Genomic DNA, 6,718 nt, shown 5'->3' on the forward strand with positions numbered 1-6,718 from the left:
AATCCAACATTATCCAAAGGCTATATGGAACAATGCACAGTTTTTGCAATCTGGAGAAAGTTTAGCATCTCTTATGAATCTGAAACCTATGAGTACTGAAGAGAATTCTGAGATATGCTTAGTCAATTTCTTGCAAAGTCATCCAAGAATGATTGGTCCTGTCATTGTCAATGACAATAGCATCTATCCAAAGAATAGAAGGAAGCAAAATTATGAAACTCTTGTTCTCCTTTTTAATTAGCAATATCACTTGAGGCTCCACAATTTTTTTCATTTGCCATGAATGATACCATGTTTTGGGGCTATAAGTTTGCAGCCAGGTTTCATTAAATGAGGTTAAAATTATTCTGCATAGATCAAACCAGATTCCTTTTGGTATTAGTTTTCTATTGTGCTAACAAATTACCATAAATTTTAGTGGCTCAAAATAAAACACAAATTTATGATTTCATAGTTTTTGTGGAGCAGAAGTCCAGGCATGGATGGCTGGGTCTTGTGCAGAGGGTCTTAGAGTTTAAATTCAAGGTTTCAACCAGGCTGTGATCTCATCTAAGGCTTGGGCTTCTCCTCCAAACTCCTAAGTTGTTGGTGTCGATAGAATTCATTTCTCTGTGGTTTTATGACTAAAGCTCTGGTATCCTTGCTAGCTATCTGCTGATGTCCTTAAAATCAGGTTTCATTTCCACTCTCGCTTCTTAGTGGTTGTCCTTACAATCTTGCCTTGCTGCCCCTTCCTTCACAACATGGCTGTTTGCTTTCTTCTGAGTCTGCAGAAGAGAATTTTCTGATACTTCACCTTAAGTTAAAGGTACATTTGATTAGATCAAGCCCACCTAGGATAATCTTCTTTATTTAACTTCAAATCAACTGATAAATTACCTAATTCTGAGAATGGTATGGCACCGTATTCACGGGTCCTGCCCTACTAAAGGGGAAAAAAATTATGGAATATTTACGTCAAGAAGCATCTATCTTGGACATTCTTAAAATTCTACCTACCACAATTTTCATGGATTTATTTTGCACAATTTGTACTTCAGAATATGTAAGTCTACTTATAAATATCTTAGAAACCAGATATTGCAAGTAAAATTTTTGTTAGATAATGTACCATAGCTATCATAAATTATGACTAGACATAAAATTTGAGTTAATTAAAAATAATCACAACATCTGAATATATTTATACAAAATATAAATGACCAATACATAATGTATATTCTGGATTAAATCAAGATCAAATGCAGGGCATTAACTAGTATATGTTTTCATTAATCAGACTGTGATTTTGTTCTCTCATTTGCAAATTCTTGCGACTGATAAAAGAGCAAAAATGATAATTTTTCAGATTACACCATGATCCAAATGAAATGTTTTACATTCTGTTGTGAGTGTTTTTTCTGATACTTCTCAGACAGCCCTTATTAAAATGAGCAATTTTTAACTAATGAGCCTTATGGAATAAAATGGAATGATGCCAATTCTACAATGTTGATCTAGCTTGTTGTGGTGGATTCTAAAACAATGGATGAAATATAAGCTTTAATCTTTCATGAGCATCTTCTTGGGAAAAGCAAGAAGGAAGAAGTGATCATTACCTACGCCCGTTCTTCAAAGGAAGAAAAAGCAGCGTATTTGTTGTTTTAAGATGGGCAAAGGAAATCAATGAGCATTTTTTAAATAGAAAAGTAGTGGACTAGAAGGGAATTCAGTCATGTGAAAAAGAGTTCTAAACTGCCAAGTTGTTTCTTTTAGTGGTATGGAATGGTCGGTGTTCCTGTGTGTATCTGCACTTTATGGAATTTAAACTCTACTATGGTTTAATGCTCTATGCCTGTTCACAGATACTATTGAAAGAAGTTTTATATAAAGTTTTGCTATTGTGGTTATTGCTAAAGTGCTACGTGGTTGATCTAAATTAATGATATTTAAACATTTCCTCCAGTAACTTTACTTCGCGACTGAAAGGAAGATACATTTTAGGAGTGTAAGTTTTTATTCCTTTAAACTAAATGCTCCTAATAATACAAAACAGCACTCAGTGATCCATGCAGGCTCCCATTTATAATATTAATAGAAGACATATTCCATGCTAATCTAGCTCATTAATATTAAAGAAATGACTCCAACACTGGTGAGCACTTAATCATTTGCAATTAGCACCTAACTGTTAATTCTATGGAGGGCTCTTAGGGAGGGAGGAAGAACTAGCTCCCATTTGCTAAATGTTAGTTGGTTTAACTTAGAGTATTTAATTCTGGGAAAACTCAGTAATTAGAACAGTTCATGTAGCTAGACAAGTTTAATCCATCAGTTAAAAATAAAAGAGTCCCCAACTGATAGTAACCACAAGATATACATTTTAGAAATGTCCACGACATAGCCATTTTGCTAATTTATTTTATTAGGTTTTGTGTACATCCAGGCCAATGGATTTGGCATCTGAGCAGAGATGAATAAGCTTTCAGCTCAGACTATCTCAATACAGACCCCAAAATCAAATTAGCAGAATGGGCAGGTTGTCTGGTTTGCTCCATCTAGAGCAGCTTGCTTCTTCAATGTCAACTCAACCTGGAGGGGGGAAAAAAAAGGAATGACTGTGAGTTCCCTACATTAAGACTAAAAAGAATGTCAAGACCCAGAATAAGAGCTCGATGCCAATGACTTAGAGCAAAACCAAGCTTCCCACTGTGGTGTGGCCTTTCTGCTTTCCTTCTACATGTATCCTGCCATTGAACGGACTCTCTCTCTCCCCCAGCTCTGAAATCTGTCTCTTTTCTAGGGGCAGAGCCTATTATTAATCATTTGTTGAAAACTCCCTGGAAGAATCCAAGGCATTGAGATAATCTATTACAGAGCCCCAAGGGGAATTTGACCACAGGCTAGCCATGCTTTAAGAAAAAGAATCTGTTTGCACCATTCTGTTGGCCCAATTCTTATTGATGTTACTTCCAGAACATTTTATTTTTAATTGAAGAAAAGCTGAGGTTGGCAGGATCCCTTAAAAAGCAGTGGGATTCCATGAAATGAGAAGGGACAGGCTTGTTCATCTCTTCTGTTAATGTCATTTACTCAATTAGTAATGATGGAGTATGCCCAGGACATACCACACCAAAGGTTGACTGTGTCAACCTTCAGTACCAGTTCCACTACCAAGTCTAGCAAATTAACCAGATTTAACTGAGCACAATTCTGACATTTTTTAATTATTGTAATAATCGAGGCATTTTAAAATTGATCTTTTTATTTAACATTTCCCAAAATCCTTATCCTGCCTTCTCACCATCTTCCCCTTACACTTTCTTCATTTTGTAATGTTTTATGTCAGTTGCTCTTCTTCCTTTCCATGTATTTTATTGTTGTGGCTGTCTTCTTTCTAGTCTTGAACTTGACTCTGCATCTATTCACATCTGATAACAAGGCTATCTGCTACCTTTGCCAAATGGTAGGCTCTTGTTTTACAGCAGCTCTCCAGATGTGTATGGGCACTACAGCTGCATAGCCCCTACAGATGGCATGAGAAATCTGTTTTCTGCCTTCTGCCTTACAATATATCTAATCTTTGCCAGCTGTACTGAAGTGCCTTCGCCTTTAAGGATTTGGATGAAAGAACATGGGTAAAGCAGCAAAAGTCATCAACATCAGACACATATCAGCCATAAGGCTCCCTCATGGCATAGGATACACCAGGAGCAGCATTCCAAATGAGCCCTGTTGAACAACGAAGTGCATAGACAGAAGAGTAGTTTGTAGATGGTATCTAAAAATAGACACCATAATGGCAAATAGCAGATACCGGGTGTTGAGGGTCCAGATTCTTCTAGAGATACCCAAAGAAAGCCATTCATTTCCAGGACAGATTTGGAGAACCCTTGTGAAATTGCATGATTAAGAACAACATATACTATGGGGTAAGGAACACAGAGTCTAACAGATCATGGATTAATTTTGTCTCTGCTACCTGCTTACAAGTTTGCTTGTGCAAAATGCTGAGCTTATTTGAGGCCAATACCTCATCTATAAGACCAGGATAGTGAATAATGTTTACATCACAGGGTCCTGTGAGGATTATGCATTACCTTGCACTTAGCACTGTGTCTGGCACATGATAAATGTTCATAAGTGACAGTTATGAAACTTGCCATTATTTTAGATAAACATTTATATAGGTGGTTTCTGGCATTTTTCTCCTTGCATATAGCAAGTCCAGAAATCTTCTCTCAAATGTTCTTTGAAAAACAAAGACAAGGAATAGTTGGGTTTCATAGGGTTTCACTGTCATCTGCCTATAGCATTAAAAACAAATCAAAGCAAAACAAAAAACACAACAATGTCAATCAAGTCAATAAGTAAGGAACAGTGCTATTAAGCTGTAAAGTTTGGCTACTCTTTGGGTTAACCACCATTGTGAACTCCAACACTAGACCTCAGTATGTGTGCAATTGCACAATTTTTGCTGTTTGTGTGCATCTGTCTCTCAAAAAGTTCACTAACCACAATTCAGTCATGGTGTAGATATAACAAAATGAGTAAAACTGGATGACTTTTTTTTCTCTCACTTTATATTTAACAAAGTTAGATAATGAAGAAAGGACATAGAGGTGGAGTTTAAATTCCATTTTAACTATTTTTTGCTCTAAGATATTAAACAAATTGTGACTTCTCTAGGTCTTAGTTTCTGCATCTGTAAAATGGAAAATTAATGCCCATTTTGCAATAGTTATTGAAAATGTAAATGATTATTTGAAAATGCCTAGCTAGTTTTCTGGAACACAATATCATTCACTAAAAATTAACTGCTATTATTAGATTTCTACTGCCGTGTAACAAATTACCACAAAACTAGCAGCTTAGAACAATACCAACTTATTAGCTCGCAGTTCTGTAGGTCAGAAATCCAGGCATGGAGTGGCTGAGTTCTCTGCTTGAGTCTTAAAAAACTAAAATAAAGGTGTCAGGTGGGTAGTGTCCTCATTTGGAATTCAAAAAACTCTTTCCACATCATGCGATTGAGGCAGAATTCACTCTATGGGACTAAGATCCCATTTCCTGCTGGCTGGCAGCTGGCAGTCACTTTTGGGGACACCCACATCTCTTGGTACATGGTCCCCTTCATCTTCAAAGCCAGAAATAGAAAATCTCCTTTGCATTGAATCATTCTTATACCTTAAATGACTCAATTTAGCCAAGAAGATCCCCATTCTATTTACAGACTCACCTGGTTAGTTTAGGCCCAGGGAACACAATTTTCTTTACTAGTCAACTGATGTAGGACCTTAATTACATCTTAAAAACCCCTTTACAAAAGCACATGAGTAGTTTGAATACCCAGGAGAAGGTGTGCATACACCAGGCAACATCAGTCTTGAAGGGTATCTTAAAATTCTGCCTATTACATGCCAAAACCAGTTTGGCTCAGTGGTAGAGCGTCAGTCTGCTGACTGAAAGGTCCTGGGTTCAATTCCGGTCAGGGGCTTGTACCATGGTTGCAGGCACATCCCCAGGGGAGGTGTGCAAGAGGCAGCCGGTTGATTTTTCTCTCTCATCAACGTTTCTAGCTCTCTGTCTCTCTTCCTTCCTCTCTGTGAAAAATCAATAAAAAATATATATATATATTTTTTAAAATAAATACCTAAAAGCAATTCTGTAGTTCACTGACTCCTCCCCTCCCACAAAAAAATAAAAATAAATTCTGCCTATTATAGTAATTTTGAGACACAAGTATTATCCATATTATTACTGTGGAGGAAACTGAAAGTCCAAAGGTTCAACTGACTTGTCCAAAGACATCCAGCTGAGAAATATGTTTTAATAGATGTCCCTACGGGATATTTGCCAATGTTTGGACACACGTTTGGTTGTCACAATTAGGGAGAATCTGAAGATTTTTTAGCTGGCCCAGGATAACATTCTATTAGTATACAGGAAGAGAACAGACACTGGAGACCAGTGGTGGTCTCTGCCAAAGACTGCTCACTAATGCCAGGCAGATCTCTGAGGATGCAGCTGGAGTATAGTGAAAACAGTCCTCGGCCAACTCCCACATCCTACAAATACATGTCAGTTGAGAACCACTAGTCTAAAAGGAAGAAGCAAGCTCTCCCTCAAGTCTCCTTTTCCTATTGGCCAAAGAAGCCCTCATGACCCTGGAAATTAAATGCTATGGGTGCTGAAACCAAAGCTGAGGGCCCTGATCCCTGACTCCATGGCCAGGACTGCTTATCCCTAAGTTATTAAAGGTGATGGTAATAAACTTCTATTCTATTTAAACCACCTTATTCTGGGTTTCTCTTCATTTCTATCCTAATTAATACACACTACTCAGAAAGCCAATTTTTCAGAGTTGGTTTTAAACATATTGTCTGTCACTTTAAAATCTTGTAGCTCTATTTCCTTTTTGTTATAAAAAAAGGAAATAGAGCTACATTATCCTTACAATATAGGCTGTCCCCAAAGAGGCAATACTTACAATGAGGAGCTGTACTTGATTCTTCAGTAAATACATACTTTGTTTGACCGTGTTCTAACAACCCAAATGGAGGTTTCTGTTGTAAACATTTGTTTCACAAGCAAACACATCCAAATTGAAATGTTTTGTGTGTTTTTTTTTCATTGTTGCAGAAATAACCATTTGCTTTCAGGCCATTAGGGAATGTTGAATGCTTTTGTAAATGTTTCCACAGGCTGCTGGCCACTCTTTCCCACTGCTCAAGAATTT

Source organism: Pipistrellus kuhlii, unplaced genomic scaffold, assembly GCF_014108245.1.
Source record: "Pipistrellus kuhlii isolate mPipKuh1 unplaced genomic scaffold, mPipKuh1.p scaffold_m20_p_2, whole genome shotgun sequence".
Taxonomy (NCBI): Eukaryota; Metazoa; Chordata; class Mammalia; order Chiroptera; family Vespertilionidae; genus Pipistrellus; species Pipistrellus kuhlii.